This window comes from Haliaeetus albicilla, chromosome 22 (genome assembly GCF_947461875.1).
Source record: "Haliaeetus albicilla chromosome 22, bHalAlb1.1, whole genome shotgun sequence".
NCBI classification, from domain to species: Eukaryota; Metazoa; Chordata; class Aves; order Accipitriformes; family Accipitridae; genus Haliaeetus; species Haliaeetus albicilla.
The window spans coordinates 5710591-5731488 of record NC_091504.1 but is presented as its reverse complement, the minus strand read 5'-3'; positions in this window follow the sequence as shown (position 1 = coordinate 5731488).

The window sequence follows — 20898 nt, the reverse complement described above, 5'->3', positions numbered from 1 at the left end:
CTAGGGTATTAAAAGAGAATCAACCACGTCCTAGCTGTGAAACAGGAAAAAAACCCCAAACACCTGATATCCCATCCAATTAGTTTCTCACTTCAACAAATACAGTACAAAGGAGAGTATGAAAATAGAACTCAACCCGTACAGCCTCAGGACGTCGCTCAACTAACAGGCACTGAGACAATCAGACACATAGCGCAAATGAGTTAAGCTGTGCTGAGTGCACTTCCAGGAACACCAATCTGAAATCTCAAAGCATCTTAAGGAGCAGACTCTGAGAATTCAGTCCCTTTAGAAAAAGAAAAAAACACACACTTGCCCTGTGCAGTTACTTCTCGTTTTTAACTTTAGGAAATACATGTATAAATGAAACTAGGGTATTTCAAAATTAGCCAGGAAGCAAACTGTTAGGGAATGGCACTAAACAAACAGCAGGCACTGTGGACAAAGCAGGAAAAACAAACGGGGGGAATCAATTGGGCTAATTGAGCTGGCATGATTGAAGCAAGAGCCCCCTGACACACAAAGGTCTTTATATACCACAAAAGCTTGAGGGCAGCAGCTGCTCTATCATGAAGAGGCAGCCCAGAGCTCATCCTGTGCAACCAGAAACATCCTGTTCTCTTCTGAATCTCTCTCCTCAGTCTAGTTTGGGTCAGAAAAGGGGACCCTGAGGTCTGACAGCCCCCAGACACAATCACCCTCATGTTTGCCCTTTCCCCAAAATGGAACCCCTTTCAGTTTATCACAACTCCTACCGTACCTGCTTCACTGGCAAAGGCACCTGCTGGCCAAATCACTGGACTGAGGCAAGCTGGGCAATGTTGCCGCGTGCCGCGATGGCTGAAGGCAGAAGCGAAGCCGTGGTGGATACCACGCTAGGCAGAGAGCCAGCGGAAGGCAGTGAGCAAAAAGGCTCTGCCTTCGGTGCTGGAACTGAGGAAGTAGCTGCAGCAAGTTAAAAAGTGCCATTCAAAGACAAATCCCTGCACACCTGACATTCCAGCCTGCATTCAGGAACACAGTAGCATTCTCCCCTTGGTTTACAAGAACCACACCGTTAAGGACCAGTAGCATAGGTTCTTCAGCATTTGGAACAAGAATTCCACATGCAACACGTGCCAACAGAAATGCCTTGGCATAGACAGCAGCAGCTCGCGAGGGCCCATTTGCACCAAGGGGTAAGCAACCCAGGACAGCAACAATTAAATTGCTTACTGGGTAGGCAGGCAGAAGTCCTCCAGGTCCCACAAGATACTGGTTAGACAACAAGGGCGGTACACCTCGGGGCATCTTTGGAGGAGCTTGGCCTGGACAATCAAAACACAGGCACATTAACAAGCTATTAGAAAAGAAAAGCCTTCAGCATCCAGACAAGATAGCTCACACCACTTCAAACTGCCTCCTAAGGGGCTGAAGTACCTCAGATTAAGAGTCTGGGAAGAACTTTAGGGGACCACCCACCCTGCAAGCCCTCACACTTGGCCCTGCTGTAAAGTTCCATTACACATACTGCATCCAGAAAAGGGAAATAGCACACAAATCTGCAAACTGTTTTTTGTTTTGGTTTGTTTTGTTGGGGTTTTTTGTTTATGAGAAGAGTGAGCTTTTGTATGTTTGAAGCAAATAAATACACACTGAAAATGAAGAGTCTCACTCAGGGCTTTAAAATTACAAAGCAACCATTCACTCACAGCACAGACTCCCAGCATGATACCACAGAGCAGACAACATGCCTTCTTCCATTCCCAGAGGAAAATGCAAGAACAGACTATATTAACAGTGGTATGAAGACTGGATTTGCTTTGAGATGAAGTCAAACAGAGCAAGACGCAGTACAAAAAGAAGTAGAAGCAAAATGCACACTTTTCAAAGTTCAGAACTATTTGGATAACGTACAATTAAGTTGATCATAAAAGCACTCATGTTGGCTACCGTTAGATTTCAGACTTGCTTTTGCGTTTGGTTTCTTGGTTGCTCAAGGAACACTGTCATAGAACACTTCTGTAAGCTAGGGTCAAGGAAGCTGCAGTGAAAAAAACAAGGACTCAGCTAAAAAGTAACTTCACCACAAAAACAGACCCTTAAGAGAAAAGCAACGACCTGACTCAGAGAAAAAAAACTGAAGGAGATGGGATGCCTTATCTGAACCAAGCTGAGATGAGAAAGGCTGAAGCCAAGTATTATGCAAAGAACAATGCACATTGTGGTCAATTGTTTTACATCTTCCTAAGCTGCTGGTACTTCTTCAGCAGCTGTACACAGGCAGCAGCTCTCACCTATAAAAGCTTACCTCATGCACTAGCACAGATACGCCTGGGTTTGACCTGCAATTGCACTTAAGGAAGGGCAACTTCCTTTATGGATTCTGCTCATCAAGTAGCCCTCCTTCTCTATGCAACGGTTCACCTCAGCTAACCCAGAACTGGCAGAAAGTTCAGAGCACTTCCCACCCTCCAAAAATGAGGGCAGTGGGGAGTTCCCTCAAGTTCTAAGTTTTAGCACATTTCATCTGACATAAAAGCTTTTAAGTGTTTTACAAACACTGCTGCTCCTTCTTCAAGCATTTGAAGGAGATGAAGAATAGCAAACAGCCTTAACTGCTAGGCAATCTTTGAAATTTAACGCCTACAAACAGAAAAGCACCTTTGATGCTTTTCTGCATCAAGCAGCAGCTTCTGCACCTTCTGCAGAAGCAGGTGCTCTGCTTTCCAAAGATGAAAATACCCATCTAGGGACACAGCTCACAGCTCCTATTAAATAAAAGAGTAAGAGACTTAGTTTCTACAGCAGAGGTGTCCTTACAAACTCACACTCTCTACTAGGCAGGCTGCATACTCTGCATTGAACTCATCCCTAATCCTCTACGTGATTATCAAGATCAATTTTCATTTTATACTGACCTTGATAGAACGCAAGACAGCACAAAGGCGCCAGCTACTCAAAGAACTAATATAAGAGTAAATAACCAAAAATAACTTTCACAAGGATCAACTTTTACATTAAATTCAAAATCAAATTCCAGGATTAGCTTTTTGGGTTTTAAAAAAACCAAAACAAAAAATCTTACTGAGCTAACAATTCAGATATTCGATTTTTACATGAGACTGTTACGATTTTCTGTCACCCGCACTCTGACACCTCCTTGTACAGAATACTAAACCCTGTCAGCACAGAAAGACACTCAACTACTAAATGAATGCAACAGCATATTAGTCCTGCTGCCTTTAGCTAAGTAAGTAATACTTTAGAAAGTTACACTGATTATCCAACTAGCTACTAAAAAGTCAATACCTCGCCTTTTCTATTACAGCCTTCTGCATAAACTGCCATAGTATATTGGCAGATGCATATACACACACTCACAACCGTACTGAGAGCTTGACAAAACAAACCGAGTTTTCATTAATGAGTCTTTCAACAGGATTTCAGGAAACCAACATTGCTCGGCTGTATTCCAAAGTTATTAACTGATAACCAACACCCCTCTTGAAATTAGTCTTCTTGTGTGGAATCCTTCCCTGTAACTCTTTGTGTTTGGAGATCCTCTCGTGGCAACACCTACTGGAAAGACAGGAATATTCTGTCTCATACTAGAAAAATCAAACCTAGACCAGGGCCCTACAAACAAAACAAAGGGAAGCACCGCACTAAGACCACGAAGGGTTTCAATAGCCAAGGGAGTTCCAAGTGGTTTCAAAACAACCCCTATTTTAAACAGAGATATATATATATACACACACGTACGTATATATACACATATACGCACACAAGCACAGACTAGGTAGTAGGCTATTTTTTAAAGAATAGAAATTGTAGGGATGTGTATACACATACACACAGATATGGACAGGAAAGGAAAACATGCTTGTAGTGGGGTGTGAATACACACCCACATCTATGTGTGTGTGTGTATATGTGTATGTATACGCACGCTCCCCTACAGACAATTTTTTCTTTAACTAGTACCCCCCTACCTTTTCATGAAAAAACCTGAAGTACAGAGACAACTCTTACCAACAAGAAACATCTCCAACACCGCTCATTGCTCTCTATCAATGTCCTCTAGTCTTAGAAAAACAACAGCTGCTTCAAGAATTCCGTAGCAATGACTCCCAGGCACACAAAGTCCAAAACCAGAAGGCGGCTCACCCACCCCACACACGCTTCATTTCTCAGTCTTTCCCTGAGCAACTGCTGCCGCCTGCCCCGTCGGCTCCGACACGGCGCGGCCCCCCCACGCCACCGCTCCGTGCCTCCGACACGGACACCGCCGCCCCCCCGCAGGCGCCATCGCCCTCCTCAGGGCTTTCTCCGGGACCTGCCGGTCCATCGGTCCATCGCCCGGCCCCCGCTCACCTTCTCCCTCGGGGCAGGCTCAGCCGCAGCTTTGGCAGGGAGTGCAAACGCAGCCGGGACCGACCGCACCACAGATCTTCTGGGCACAGACCGACAGGCAGGCCACGAGCTGCTGCTCTAAGGCAACAGAACTAAAAAAACCTCCACTCGAGAGGAAAGCAGCTTATCAATTCCGCAATTCGTTCTGGAGCTTTTCTTACGGAGCCTGTCATACCACCTCCTGGCACGTTCTGCCAACCTCCCACACGCCACTTGCGGCACCAAACTGCGCTCAAGCGGAAGCATGGAAATCCAGCCACAGGTTGGTTGTGCCATAGGCGTGCAAAGACGAACATCCGATGTCTCCTCTGTCCACACGCCCGAGGATGGGAAGCCGCAAGTGCTCTTCAGGTACCCAAGCCAAAGAGGTTTAGGATCTCTTCTGCATTTGGGGAAACACAAGCCTGACAAAGATTTGCTCCGTACCTAATCACCACTGAAACACTGAATCAAAAGGAAGACACACCAGGTCTGCCAAGCAAAGAAACCGAGGCAGTTTCTCTGCGCACAGAAGCACAGCTGGAGACACAACTCCTGCGGGCACGCGGTCAGGAGGATTGAACCTCATCCATTTGGGTCCCTTTGAGAATACCAAGCACCCAGACTCTTCTGGACGATGCAGCATTCTACAGAGGGGACTCTCAGAAAGAATCGGAGAGGGGCACTTCTGTTCCCTGGGAAAGTGCTCTGACACTTACCTGCTTCCCAGATAGCGTAGGACAATTAAAATACAGTAACTCATTAGTGAGCAGGGGCCAATTTCTGGCCCATCATGATTCTAACAACAGCCAACAAATCCCTCCACTAGTTTTGTTCAGACTGTATTTATGGCAGTTCTTTTGCTCTACGTTTTGGGGGAAAGCAGGTTACACAGCTTGCCTCTTCGATGTGGAAAGCCGGGTTTCAAAAGAATACTACAAGCCCAAAAGAGCATAGCATAGTACAGCTTATATGTAAAGTCAATATTACATCACAAGCCACATTGCACGCTTCTGTCAGAGAAAATGGGCTTTATGTAGGCGCACAGGAAGTGGGCCTTTTGCTCAAAAAAAAAAAAAAAAAAATCCTGATTTAAAAAATTCCTATACTAAAACAGTCACACGATGTCCTTTTTGATTCACCTCTAAATCCACATGTAGGTTTCATTCCTCCGCTGCCATCTGAAATCATACTGCTTGAGGCACTCTTCATGGAAAACCAAGAAAGCTCAACTCAGAAGGCAAAGACCCTTCTTAATGGAACTGAGCATCTGTGACTACAATACACCTTCTCCCTCTTTGAAACGTCACAGCATAGTAAACACAGTTTTTAAATTCCAAACAGAGAGATTCCAACTTTGAAGGCTACAAGACGTTCTCCTTTTAGCACAAAATAACCCATTTCTTTCACTTACCCTCGTGTTTCTTGTTTTTCACGCTGCAGCACAGAAAGCCAGTACCCACAGCTGCACAAAGACTCCCACCGCTCGCACCAGTGTGCAAAGCACTGAGGAGCCTTGGCTCACTCTTGGCAGTACAGGAGCAACCCATCTCAAGTGCACTACACATTTGGCATTGCGGGGTATCACGGAGCGAGAGTTAGTTATTACTTTTCCTCCTAATAACAACAAAAAAAGAAAAAAGAAACCCTCCTCGCTTCCACAGCTCTTCTTTCCAGGCTAGAGAATTATGGCAGCAACTACCTATTCTAGCAGTTTAGTCACGCGCTTAGAGTCTGACCGCCAACACAATCTAACAAGAAGAACTACTAAGACAAGCAGAGCCGTATTTAAAAAAAGTGGGGTTTCTCTTTCCTCTCCTGCAGGTGTTATCGCCCAGAGCAGGCTCAAGTTCTGATCCTGCAAACTGCTCCCCAGTGCTTGTATGCTCACTCTGGGAAACAAAGACAGCTATTCCAATTCTTTTGCAGGTACAATCTTTGTTTACTTTCTACTTTGAATGAAAAGAAAACAGACATTTAGCATTAAATGCAGCATCATGCTCCTTACCTTGCACTCCTCTTTCTCTAATAGATCTGTAGCTTAGAACATTCTGAGTATATTCTTTCCCAAACCAGGCACTGAACATAAACCGCTACCAGTATCCTCTCACTTTCAGTAACTTTGCATACATCACCCCCGTGGTCCTCCCAAAATGTACCAGGCTGCATGGCTGCATAAAATGAACTGGCACCATTTAAAACCGTCTTTGGCCTGGAGCACACGGCACACATCTCGGTTGTTTGCTGTATTCTTGCTATGAGGCAGCAAAATGAACAAAGCCAGGCTGCACATAGGGGGGTAGTGGGAAAAGGTCTGGATCCTGCACAGTTTGGGGGGGAGGGGGAAGGATGGGAACCTATTTGATTCTCAAAATGCAACAGTGATGGTTTCCAAATACCTTGCTGACCAGACCAAAACGAGATTGTTGAACATTAACAGCAATAAAAAGAGCACATTTCAGCATTTTAAATGGGTTGCTGTGCAAGGTGGAGAATGGACAGATCAGAGGAACGTGCCACACGTCCCAGCTGCAGATGTTTGCCTAACAACTGACAGGGGAGCACAGCACTGGCTGCTGTGGGAGTCAAGGACACGGGCCTGATCCTAACCACGAGAGTACTGTATTTTGAGGAGTCAGTGGTCCACAGAACAGTTAACGGGAGAAGGCACGGGCCTGGCGCTGTGCAATGCTGCAAATAGAGCTTGGTCTTCAAGCCTGTGTTGTGCCGCATATACCCCTTGTTCACAGGATAACCTCGGCCAGCTCGTCGTAACGAAGGAGCCTGCAGACAGCTCCTGCTGCTGGCAATTGCACGTCCTTGTCTCTATCACAAAGTGAAGCAACAGGTTCTCAAGTGAACATCCTTTTCTTTGACAGCAGAAAAGATGAATGGTATTATTTTGTTCTCAGAAAATCCTGGGAGAGCTCAAAAGATCAAGTTGTCAGTGGAACCTCCCCACAGGCGGGAACTGCACCCCGTGCCGTGCCCTGCTCCGAGGTCCCTCTGACCACACCACTTGCGGTTCCCAGCATCTGAAGGACATAAGATTATCTAAACCATCCTCTTCTTCCTTCGGGTGTTAGCTTCAATAAATGGAATTCTAATCAATACGTTACACAGTCTGAGGACCTTTCTTGCGGGGATCACAAAGAAAACTACGTCCAGCGCGCTACCGTTTCAAACCCCAAAGAAGGGTTCCCAGTGTACTGTTTAGGGCTTAGAGTTTATTAGCTAAGGATTTAGACCTTTCCATTTAAGAGTAAGTCATCGAGCCTCAGCCCCAAAGTGCTAAACTCTAAACCTTGGAACCCAAATGGTCACTGGGGATTTGAAGTTTATGGATGAGGTTAGATTTGAAATCCCGGGCCCGGATCAGTAAATGAGGAAACTGCAAACCCTGACTGGTAAATAACAAGCCCCACAAAATCAAGTAATAAACCACGGCTCCTGAGTGAGAAGCCCTCAAGAACACACTCCAAACTATGAACTGTAACTGAAAAATCCTGAACCTTCAGTTTGCAACACAGCTGAAAGCACGCTGAGTAGAATCCATCTATGGATCCACAGCTGTATCGCTAACGCACTACTGAGGCACGGTCAACACCCACTGCAAGGTCCTGGGCTCCCTCTCCCACCAGACCTGTCTGCATTCCTCATCCTTAACTGCACACGGGTCTTATTCTCACCCTGAGCCCACCCTGGGGCCTAGCCAGTGCCCCGCTCCCTGACCTTGACCCACCTCCAGCACACACCCCTGCATACATCTTGGTGGTCCGATTTTGGCCAGCGCTCGAGCTTACCAACTTCCTGGCACCCTCTCTCCCTCAAAGTCATTCATCCCTACGCTGGTCCCCTGCCCTGCTAAGCCAGGTCAGACTTTTTGCTTCTGCTCAGAAGAAACAACTGTCCAGTGTTACGTGGCCAACTCATCTGTGAAGAACACACACATGCAAGGCACGTCCCAAGACACCCTGCTGTACAAAAAGGACTGCTGAAATGTTGCACCTCACAAAGAGCCTCACTGAAACTTTTCTAATGCGACAATGGTTTTATAGAGATACTATGCATAACACCTTAAACAAAAGGGACAGCCATCCCAACAGAGCACTTGGAACAAAAAGTGGCCTCAGCACGCCAAATTGTGTCAGCGTTAGAACCTTACTGCCTCACCTCTCTCTCCACTCCTATAGCAGCATTAGGTGGCTAGCAGAGGTTACTTTTGTACACGCTGAAGGCTGCTCCTGGCCCTCACTGTCCCTTTGCAGCCTATTCACAGGCTCAGCAGCACTGGGCGTCTGCGCTTGCTCGGTGAACTGAACATCTCGTTATTCTCATTCTCTGCAAAACCTACTTCCAAATTGGAAACATCCAGCTAGTTCTCCCACAAGGAAGGTTCCAGACAAGAGAAGGCAAGAGGGGCTTAGGAGGAAGAGGTACCACGAGACAAAGGTCACCTTTGTCTCGGCAAGAGGAGGACGAGGAGGCAACACGAGGACACAGCAGGACACAGGAGGTAAAGCAGGAGGAGGCAAAAGGAGGTAGCAGGAAAAGGAGGAGGAGGAGGCAACAAGAGGCAACAGAAAGCGAAAAAAGGAGGAGACCACAGGATGCCAGATGAGGCAACAGGAGGCAAGCGGAAGACGAGGCAACAGACAGCCACAGGAGAAGGAAAAAAAGGAGGCAAGAGGAGGACGTAGCAGGACACAAGAGACAAAAGAAGGAGGATGCAACGGGAGGCAAGACAAAGAGAGAAAGGAGGAGACAATAGGATGCAACAGGAGGCAACACTAACAAAGAGAGAAGGAGGCAACAGGATGCTCTAGGTGGCAACAGGAGAAGGAGGAGGCAACAGGAAGCAACAGCGGGAAGAGAAATAGTGGTGGCAAGAGGAGGACACAGCAGCACGCAGGAGGTAAAGGAGGAAGCAACAAGAATCAATAGGAGAAGGAGGAGGAGGCATCAGGGTGCCACCGGAAACAACAGGAGGCAACAGGAGTAAGAAAAAGATGAGGCACCAGGGAACGCGGGAGGACACCAGGGGTAAACCAGGAGGAGGCAAAAAGGAGGCAAAAGGAAGCAAAAGAGGAGGAGGCAACAGCATGCCATAAGATGCATGAAGAGGAAGCAGGATAAAACAGGTAATGGAGGAGGATGAGGAGGATGTAGGAATCGGTGGAGGCAACAGGAGAAACAGGAAGCAACGTGATGAGGGAGGAGGCAAAAAGGAGGCAAAAGGAAAAGGTGTCTTTGTCCTTCCCGGGCCTCCTCTTGCCTTTTATTGCTGCCTCCTCCTCAACTTGCTTCACGCTGCTTCTGCTCTTGCCTCCTGCTGCCTCCTCTTTCCTCCTCCTTCTCCTCTTCCTCCTCCTTTGGCCTCCTTTGGCCTCCCGTCGTGGTTTCAGCCCAGCCGGTAGCAAAGCAGCACGCAGCCGCACGCTCACTCCTCCCTCCCCATGGCCACGCTGGGATGAGGAGAAAATACAAAGAAAGGCTCGTGGGTCGAGACAAGGACTGCCCCACTTACGGCCACGGGCAAAAGACAGCCTCAACTTGGGGAAGAAACAAAAGCCATTGGATTTACTGCCGATCCAATCAAAACAAGGCTAAGGAGAAGTAAAAGCCCCCCTTCGAACACCTTCCCCCCAGCCCTCCCTCCTTCCCGCCTCAACTCCACTCCCGGCTCTCTCTACCTCCTCCCCCGGGCGGCGCAGGGGAACAGGCGACGGGGGTTGGGGTCAGCTCACCACACCTCGTCTCTGCCGCTCCGTCCTCCTCAGGGGGGGAGGACTCCTCACTCGTCCCCTGCTCCACCGTGGGGTCCCTCCCACGGGAGACAGTCCTTCACCAACTGCTCCCACGGGAGTCCTTTCTGCGGGCTGCAGTTCCTCACGAACTTCCCTGGCGTGGGGCCTTTCCGCGGGCCGGTCTTCAGTCACACACTGCTCCAGCGCGGGCTTTCCCACGCAGTCACGGCCATTTTGGGGGGCCTCCGCTCCCCCGCTCACCTCCACGGGCTGCAGGGGGACAGCCTGCCGCCTCACCACCTCCTCCCCCTCCTTCTTCTTCCTCACCGACCTCGGGATCTGCAGAGCTGCTCCTCTCCCATTCCCATCCCCCTCCTCACTGCAGGTTCCCCCTCTTCAGGATGTTCTGCCAGAGGCGCTACCGCCGTCGCTGATTGGCTCGGCCTTCCAAGGGGCGGGTCCAACTTGGAGCCCGGCAACCTTCCAGCAGCTTCTCTCAGGAGCCACCCCTGCGGCCCCAGAAAAAACGCACCACACAAACCCCTGACGATTACTCAGAGCCTTTGTTTAGGGCCCACAGTTTCGCTTGGGGGGTTTAAGCCCTCAGTTTTAGGGCAGAAAGCCTCTTCTCAGGGTCCAAAGCCTCCTTTTCCCGTCCCAAAGTCTTAGTTTGGGCTTCCAGAGCCCCATTTTGATGGTCCGCAGGCTCCGCTGCAGTTGGCAAAGGCTCCTTTTTGGAGCCCAAAGCCACCTTGTCAAGCTCCAAAGGATCCCGCCAGTTGGTGTGAGGGTCCACGCTGCATCCTGAGTTTGCAAACCCTCATTCTCATGCTCCAAACCCCTCTTCTAGGGCCCAAAGCCTCATTTTTTAGCATCCAAAACTTGGATTCTAGGGTTGAAAGCCTCCTTTCGGGGGTCCAAACCCTCGCTTTTGGGGCCCGGGGACTCATTCTGAGGGCTTTAATCGCTCTTTTAGGCTAACATGCCTCATTTTTACGTTTCAAACCTTCATTTTTAGGACAGAAAGCCACTTTTTAGAGTACGCGGCTTCGTTTATAAGGCCCAAGTACACATTTTTCTGTCCCGAAGCCTCCTTTTGACTGTCCAAATACTCCTTATGGCGTCCCAACCCTTATTTTTGTGAACAAATCCTCAGTTTGATGGTCCAAAGCTTCATTTATAAACTCCAGAGCCTCATTTCAGGCTCCACAACCTTGTTTCTAAACTCAAATTTTGAGGCTCCGAACCTCATTTTTAGGGCCCAATGCCTCATCTTCAGGGTCCAAAGAATCGTTTCCACAATCCAGCCCTTCATTTTTAGGGTCCTGAAGCCTCACTGCAAGGGCCCAAACACCCATTTTTAAGGTCCAAACCTTCCTTTTACAGCACACACCCCACCGTTAGAGCCCCAAGCCTCATTCTTTACCTTCCAAAGCCTCCTTTTCAGGGACCATAGGCTCATTTTTAGGATCCAGTCTGCAACGAGGAGAGCCCAAGGCCTCATTTTGAGGGTCCAAATACTCAATTGGAGGGCCCAAAGCCTCATTTTGGAGGCCAAGCTCCTCCTTTAGGGTGCAAGGCATCTCTTGTTTAACGTACAACCCCTCATTTGGAGCCTCCAAAGACCCATTTCTAGGGCGCAAAGCCTTCGGTTTTGGTACCGAAGCATCCCTTGAAGGCACAAAACCTAATGCAGGCTTCAAAGCCTCAGTTTCATTTCCAAAGACCCATTCTTAGGGCCCAAACCCTCCACTGGAGGGTCCAAAGTCTCCTTCTGAGGGCCCAAAGGCCTCTTTTACAGCTGAGGGCCTCCCCTGGAGTGACCCAAGCCCTCTCTTTGGGACTGAAACCCCGTTTCTTGGGGCCCTATCGACACCAATAGGTTCTCCTCCTTTGCAGAGCCCTAAGGGCCACGTGTAGCGTCTCCCCCACCATTTTTAGTGCCCAAAGCCTCATCTGGAGGGCCAAAGTCCTCATTGTTCTGGTCCAAACCTTTTGGCCTTTTATGACCCATGCCCTTTTTTGAGGGCCCACAGTTTCATCTGGAGGGTTTAAACCCTCAGCTTTAGGGCAGAAAGCCACTCTTTTAGGGTCCAAAGTCACACTTATAGGGCAGAAAGCCTCGCTTTCCCTTCCCAAAGTCTTAGTTTTGGCTTCCAGAGCCCCATTTGAGGCTCCAAACCCTCATTTTGAGGGTCCACAGGCTCCGTTGCAGTTGGCAAAGTCTCCTTTTTAGAGCCCCAAGCCACATTTTAAGTTGCCGAACTCGCATTTTCAGACTCCAAAGCCTCATTTTTAGACCTGTCCGGACTGGTCCAAGGGCTACGGCATGAACAATCTCCCATTTAATTTGTTCAAAGGCTTGTTGTTGTTCAGGGCCCCATTTAAAATCATTCTTCTTCCGGGTCACTTGATAGAGAGGGCTTACAATCAAACTGTAATTTGGAATATGCATTCTCCAAAACCCCACGACACCTAAGAAGGCCTGTGTGTCCTTTTTATTAGTCAGGGGAGACATAGCTGCTATTTTATTAATCACATCCATTGGGATCTGACGACGTCCATCTTGCCATTTTATTCCCAAAAACTGGATCTCCTGTGCAGGTCCCTTGACCTTACTTTCTTTTAGGGCAAAACCGGCTTTCAGAAGGATTTGGATTATTTTCTTCCCTTTCTCAAAGACTTCTTCTGCTGTGTTGCCCCATACGATGATGTCATCAATGTATTGCAGGTGTTCCGGAGCTTCACCTTTTTCCAGTGCAGTCTGGATTAGTCCATGGCAAATGGTGGGGCTGTGTTTCCACCCCTGGGGCAGTCGATTCCAAGTGTACTGGACACCTCTCCAAGTAAAGGCAAATTGTGGACGACACTCTGCTGCTAGAGGGATTGAGAAAAACGCATTAGCAATGTCAATTGTGGCATACCACTTGGCTGCCTTTGACTCTAGCTCGTATTGAAGTTCTAGCATATCTGGAACGGCAGCACTCAGCGGTGGTGTAACTTCATTCAGGCCGCGATAGTCAACTGTTAGTCTCCACTCCCCATTAGACTTCCGCACTGGCCATATGGGACTATTAAAGGGTGAGCGGGTTTTGCTGATCACTCCTTGGCTCTCCAGTTGGCGAATCAACTTGTGGATGGGAATCAGAGAGTCTCGGTTGGTGCGATATTGCCGCCGGTGCACCGTCGTGGTAGCAATTGGCACTTGTTGTTCTTCAACCTTGAGCAACCCCACAATCGAAGGGTCTTGAGAGAGACCAGGCAGGGTAGACAGCTGTTCAGTGCCCTCCGTCTCCAAGGCAGCTATACCAAAAGCCCATCGATACCCCTTCGGGTCCTTAAAATACCCCCTCCTGAGATAGTCTATGCCAAGGATACACGGAGCCTCTGGACCAGTCACAATGGGTTGTTTCTGCCATTCATTTCCAGTTAGGCTTACTTCAGCTTCCAATACAGTTAATTCTTGGGATCCCCCTGTCACACCAGAAATACAAATGGATTCTGTCCCTTTATAACTTGATGGCATTAGAGTGCACTGTGCGCCGGTGTCTACTAGAGCCTTATACTCCTGTGGGTCTGACGTGCCAGGCCATCGAATCCACACAGTCCAATAGACCCGGTTATCCCTTTCCTCCACCTGGCTGGAGGCAGGGCCCCTCTAATTCTGGTTAGAGTATTCAGTATTCACTTCTCGTAAAATTGGCTCAGAAGTCCCTTCAAGAGGATCGGAAATGAAATCAGCCCTTCTACTCTGTTTGGAAAATGGAGCGGCATTTTTCCTGGTAGAATCCCCTTTTGTGGTGGTTTTTCCTCGCAGTTCACGTACCCGTGCATTTAGGACCGAGGTAGGTTTTCCGTCCCATTTCCTCATGTCCTCTCCCTGATCACATAGGTAAAACCACAGGGCACCTCGCGGTGTGTACCTTCTATATTCTCTCTCTTGGGAAGAGGAGCGCTCACTCCTAACAGCTGAGACATTGGTCCTTACACGTGTGGAGTAGGACATATCCTCTTTGATTTGTTGGACATCCTCAGACAGCTTCTCCACAGCTGCAATGCAGGCTTGTAGGGAGGAGGAGAGATTTTCTTCGTATTGACGGAGTTGGCGAGCCACTTCCTCCACTGTCGGTGCCTCTTCATCCTTCCAGGCCATTATTGCCAATGCGTTGGCATAGGATGATGGTGCGCTCCGTACAAACTTCCGCCACATGGGTCGTGTGCATTGGACTTCGTCTGGATCTTTGGGTAATTGTGGGTTGTCCGGGTCATGATGGATCGTCTCTAGCACAGCTAATTCCCTCAGATATTGAATACCTTTTTCCACGGTGGTCCACTTGCTTGATTGACATATAACATCTTCCTTAAAGGGGTACCTTTCCTTCACACTTGACAGGAGTCGCCTCCAGAGGCTGATGGCTTGTGTCCCTCTTCCAATTGCCTTGTCAATGCCACCTTCCCTGGCAAGCGATCCCAGCTGCTTGGCTTCCCTACCTTCTAATTCCAAGCTATTAGCCCCATTGTCCCAGCATCGGAGGAGCCAGGTGATAATATGCTCACCTATACGGCGGCCAAAGTCTTTTCGTAGATCCCGCAGCTCACTCAAGGATAGGGACCGGGTTATTACCTCTGGTTCTGCCTCTTCCTCCGGTTCCCGTGATGACCCTGGTTCATCTTCATCCTTCGCTAAGCGAACTGATTTTTTTGTATATTTCTTTTTCTGTACGGGGGCAACTGATGCTGGTGCAGGTTGGTCCGCTGGTTCAGTTGCAGTATCGCTCACTGGGTTTTGGATAACCGCAGTGTCTGTCACCGAGGTTTGGGTAGCAGCAGTGCTCGTCACTGGGGGTGGAGGGACTGCAGTGCCCGTTGCTGAGGTTTGGGTGGCTGCTGTACTCATTGCCGGGGCTGGAGGGGCTGCAGTGCCTGTTGTTGAGGTTTGGGTAGCCCGAGTTCTCGTCGCCGGGGCTGGAGGGGTCACGGTGCCTGTCGCCAAGGTCTGGGTGCCTGCAATGCTCCTTGCCGGGGCTGGAGGGGCCGCAGCGCCCGTTGCCAAGGTTTGGGTGGCTGCGGTGCTCACCATTTTGTTGTTAGGTCCAGAGACTTTCTCTTCCCCTTGAGGGTACTGAGTGGTGTCAAACAGGGCTCGATAGGCATGGGCCAGGCCCCAGCACGTTGCAGTGATTTGTATCTCTCTGGAGCTGCCGGGGTGACAGCATACCTTTTCCAAATATTTTACTAGTTCTTCTGGATCCTGCACTTGTTCAGGGGTGAATTTCCAAAACGTCGGAGGTGCCCACTTTTCTAGGTATTTGCCCATACTACCCCACACACCCTGCCACTCATAATTATCCAGCCTTGGGGCACATCTCTGGGTGATCTTCTTAAATAGCTGTTTAACCTTAAACGAGAGCTGAACCACATTCAGAAGTATGCTAATTCCTAGCAGTAGGGCTAGGACCGTGCTAGTCCCAACATTCCAGGAGTATTCAAATTTTTCAAAATTCTCAAACACCATTGTAACTGGACCGAAGGAGAAAGGAGAGGGGAAGAAAGGTACCCCACCCACAGACTGGTTTTCCATGGAGGAAAGGTAAATGGTATAATTATTAATAGTTTCCCACAGATGGCTCCCGCAGTATAAAGGTGACAATGCTAAGTGCAAATACCGGATTAATCCTACAGCTGATGACTTTATCATACCATAAACCAGAGTTATACCATACATCAAAGCGAAAACCTTAATCCACCTCCCACGGATGATAAGCAGTAGAAGAGGAACTACATACAGCAAGCGAGGTGATACATAACAGAGCCTTAAAAACCAGAGCAACAACTCTAAGAATGCATAAATCAACATAATGAATGCTTAGGACAAATTTGTTTTAACAAGCTCTGGTCAGGTTTGTCGTTATCTCAACCCTTCGTGCCCCACGTTGGGCGCCAAAAGGACTGTCGTGGTTTAACCCCAGCCAGCAACTAAGCACCACGCAGCCGCTCACTCACTCCCCCCCCATCCAGTGGGATGGGGGAGAAAATCAGGAAAAGAAGTAAAACTCCTGGGTTGAGATAAGAACGATTTAATAGAACAGAAAAGAAGAGACTAATAATGATGATGATAACACTAATAAAATGACAACAGTAGTAATAAAAGGATTGAAACGTACAAATGATGCGCAGGGCAATTGCTCACCACCCACCGACCGACACCCAGCCAGTCCCCAAGCGGCGAATCACCCCCCCCCCACTTCCCAGTTCCTAAACTAGATGGGACGTCACATGGTATGGAATACACTGTTGGCCAGTTTGGGTCAGGTGCCCTGGCTGGGCATGAGAAGCTGAAAAATCCTTGACTGTAGTCTAAACACTACTGAGCAACAACTGAAAACATCAGTGTTATCAACATTCTTCACATACTGAACTCAAAACATAGCACTGTACCAGCTACTAGGAAGACAGTTAACTACATCCCAGATGAAACCAGGACAGACTCACAGAAGGCATGAGTACAGCTTTACAGAGCTGGACCAGCCCCTCCAATAGCCCAGCCACAAAGCTTTCTAAACAAGGCAAAAACATTGACTACTTTTCTCGTCCCTACTTAAGATTCCCTGTAGAACTGGGTCTTGGCCTGACCGAGGCTGTAGGAGGGAGGAAGACGAGGGAAAACTCTGCAGGGAAAACGCCCAGACACAGTATGGCCTGGCATCAATAAATGTAGGCACAAGCAAGCCCTTGGGAGCAAACTCTTTATTCTCTGCCTGGGGGAGCTGCCCGCGGGCTCTGTGGCCCTGGAGCCGCACACCTCCTCAGGACACCCTCCACAAGGCTCCCAGCTACCGCCCTCTTCAACGACTCGGGCTGCACGGGCTCCTCCAGGAGAAGCTTTAAACGCACTGGTCTGTGCCGTGCTCCTGCCTGGGTAGGGGGCTTGGGACCCGCTGGAGGCATGGGCTCTCTTGGAAACTGGGGGCCCATGGAGGGAAGGGTGTCTGCGGTGCTCCCTGGCCAGAGTACACGCAGAGTTTCCCATGCGGGCACTGAAGACCTTGCTGTGGCTCCGGAGGTGGAATCCCTGGACTCCTGAAGGCCTTCTGTTGGCCGGCGAGCACCTTGCGCAGCACCTCGGCGGAGAGATGGGAGGAGAGTACGTGAGCTCTCCTCTTTGAGCTGTCCCGCTTCCTCTGAAGGCGTGACTATTGCAGGGAGGCTGAGAGGTGGCAAGACTTCCCTTGGTTGAAGCTTCTCTGATTTTTGCTTGGACTTCCTTTCTTCCTCTAACTTCTTCCTCGCCATTTCCAGAATTTCAAGGACAATGGTTTTGGCATACCCGATCAATTCAGCATCCAGCTGCTGAATTCTGGAGATGGCGTTTTGGATGCTCTCCTTGGCAATCTCACGACTCGCTCGTGAGACATCAGCAGCGTTTTGCAGTGGTTGCAACACGGGCACCTTTGCTCTCTTGCTTGCTTCTGGGATCTGCCGTTCCCATGCTCTGGCTGGTCCTTGTCCTTCTGTCATGCCTTGAATCTTCAGGATCTCAGAAAACTGACAGCGGAAGTCCTGTTCAAACTGAGAAGCTACAAAGGATGACAAGGTGGAGCTAACACTTTCAACAGCCTCTTTGGTCCTTTTGTCGATAGAAGACTGTGAAGATGCTCTGTCGGAAGCTGCGAGTTCCGCCTCCCTCCATCTCTCTTCTCCGGATTTGCCTGCTCGGCTGGTTCTTCCCGCAACAAGCTCTGACAGCTTCTGCCTGCCTGCTGGCCCAGGCTCGGCTGCATCAGACGTGCTGGGTACCAAGTGCTCCCCAAAGCTCTCCAACACGCTCGCCACAATCTCTTGAGCCACCAGTCTGATCTTGTCCCGGCGATCCGCAGAAGTGTCCAAAGGCTCTGGCCTTCTGGCGCTGGCAAACAACCTTCCACGGACCTCATGGGGAGCCCTCCTTAAGACGCGGACGGACTGATCCAGCGCCTTCACCCGCTCCAGCACCTCCTGGACCACGGTCTCAGCCACCTCTTTAAGCTCCTGGTCTTCTGCCAGCGTAGCCCGCAGCACCGTAGGCTGTATGCTGTTAGGCGCTTCTTCTCCGGCACACGCTGCAGACTAAAAGGAGGAGCAGTTAATGAGTGAATGGGTTCCTTCACCTCCCTTTGCTTTCCTCTTCCTCCTCACAGGACCCCTGCCCAGACGAGTCCCTAGCAGTCACGCTGGAAAAACTCTGGTTTCTCTGTAGGCCACCTGGCACACGGAGGTTGCTGGTCTCCTGTGGCCAGGAGCCAAGTGTTATGGGCACCTCTCAGAATCAAGCAGGTGCCATTTTGCTTAGAGCAAAGGGCACTGTAGCCCCCCTGGACCTCAGCACGGTGAACCAATAGCGGAGGGAAAGCTGTCGAAGGTACTGGACCAGGCTCTTCTGCCGCGGGTCCCAGCTGCTCTTGGGGCACTGCTGCCCTCTATCAGGGTGCCCCGTTTGCCCCTTTTCAGGGCCGAATGCCAGGAACGGCTGTTCTGAGAGCAGAAAAGAAAACGATCCTTCTTCTTGAGGCACCTGGCTGTTGTCTGCCAGCCCAAGGAAATGTCCTTGGGACAGGAGGCAGCCTGAAGGTCCACCGCGGGCTGCCGGCCTCGTGCAAAGTGGGGAAGAAATTGCGAGTCAAGCACAGAGCCAGGCAGCAGCCGGAAATTGTCATTTGCTCTTTTGCAGCTTGACAGCCTGAGTGCCACGGCAGAAGGAGCTTAACCCTTCACCCCGGCATAGATAGCACCCCACACTATCCAGAAATGCTTCCCAAGAGGCTGTTGCAAGGGATGGAGCCGGGCAATGTTTAACGGGACACCCGCTAACGAGAACTGGGCAACAGCAGGCTCTCCGCTAAGCTAATCAAAGACCTCCTGGAAGAGAAAACCAACCCACGAATGGCCAAGCACCGGCACTGTCAGGTTCAGGGACACTGCATCTTCGGATGCAGAAGTCTTTGGATGAAACCAAGAGTTTTTCAACCAGGCGCGAAACCAGCACCATGGACCGCGCGGCCACTTAGTGCAGCAGGTTCGTGCTAAATGTGCGAGTCCCTGCTCAGAAGTGGCCGCTGAGAGTGCCCAGGCACACTTCTGTGTCAGAAAGGGCTAGTGCCTCGTGTCTCAGAGACACAGGAAGGCAAGCAACCGCCTCTTGGTCTCTGACAGCCACCCTCAAACAAGGGCACGTCGCACACCGGCCAGGCACCACCTCCTCAGCGACCAAGCGCCCTTCGCAAGCCCTGAGCAGCTGTGTGTGTGTGGCAGCGTCCTCTCCCGAGTCCCAGGTACCAACGTGCTGCCGCACAGCAGAGGCAGCCCCCAGCATCCACCCGGCTCCTACTCACCGGCCTTCCTTTGAGAGCGGACTTTTCGGAGCTGCTCTGCATGCCTGGCTGCCTCCTCTTTCCCAGCTGCTGCTGCTGGTGGCACTTGGCCTGCTGGAGGAGGCGTTGCTCTTTTTCAAGAGCCTCCAGTCTTTCCATCGGCTTCTTGGCCACAGTCAGATGCCTGTCAAGAGAAAGGAAGGCAGCTGAGAAGGAGCAGCTCTGTCCATCTTGCCCAGGCCATTTTCTGCTCGGCCACTCCCATCACCCTGCTCCTGGTGACTTTGCTCCAGTAGTCCCCCTGCCTGTCCAAGGCTCCAAACGCAGACTACGCCAACGTGACTGCAGCCCGCACCAGCTCCTTCCACCACTGGCCTTTGTTTGTTTACTGGAACAGGAGGCTCCAGCACTTCTCTCAGGGACCAGGGGCCCCCTTCAAGAGCAAGCGTTACTTGGCCTTTTCTTACCTCTGCCTCCTCTTCCTCTCTCCACCTGGCAAACTCTGTCTTTGCTCCTGCGGCAGACACTCTTGCGGGTGAGAAACGTCAGTCCCTCCCGGCAGTTTGGAGGCATCCTCTGATTGGGCCAGGTCTTGCTGAAGCTTTTTCTGAAAGGTGACATCGGGTTGTGGCTTGCTGTTGCCTGGACAAGCGCTCACGCCCCTGCATGCTGAGGCACCCCGTGGACCCAGGACAGCGATCCGCTTCAGCCACGCGATGAGGGCAGAAAAGAAATGCTTCCCTCGGGACTCCGCGTGCTTGCACGTGACTTTCCTGCCCATGACCACCCCTGCACCCTGCGCTAGCTCAGCTCGCAGCCCGGTACTCCTTTCCCTGCCACAAGACCCGGGCCAGCAGCACAGCCCTCACCTCTTCTGCACTGACCGCCTCCCCTCCCCAACATGCTGCAAGTAAAGCCCCAGCCCTCGGCACCGTGCCGCTGACCGGTGTCCACGAACACTCCGCTTTGCCTACCTCCTCTCGCAGGAACGTTTTCTCTGCCTCCAGCTTGAGCGTGGTCAGATACTGCCTGTACTCATTGAACTCCTTCAGAGTGCAAACCACCTATGGAGAGACGAGGGGAGAAATCCCCCGAGAACTCTCAAGCCGGCTCCGTAGGCTGCCTTCCCCAAAGCAGCCCAAACCCAGCGGCGGGAGGGGAGCTGCTCCTCTGCACACCCTCCCCTCCCCTCCCCTCCGCTCCCCTCCCCAGTGGCGGGGCCCCTGACTCCCCCCCAGCCAGGGCCGAGCGGTGCTCCTCGCCTCAGCACCAGGCCTCGCACCGGCTGCCTCCTCGACGCTCAGGCAGCGCGGGGCAGCCGGAGAAGAGCAGGAGTGGGAATTGCCAGAGGGACGCTGGCGCTACTTCTGCTCCCAGGGAAAGCAGCCCCACAGCCCTGTGCCCTCCGCCAGCAACAGGCGGCTGCAGCA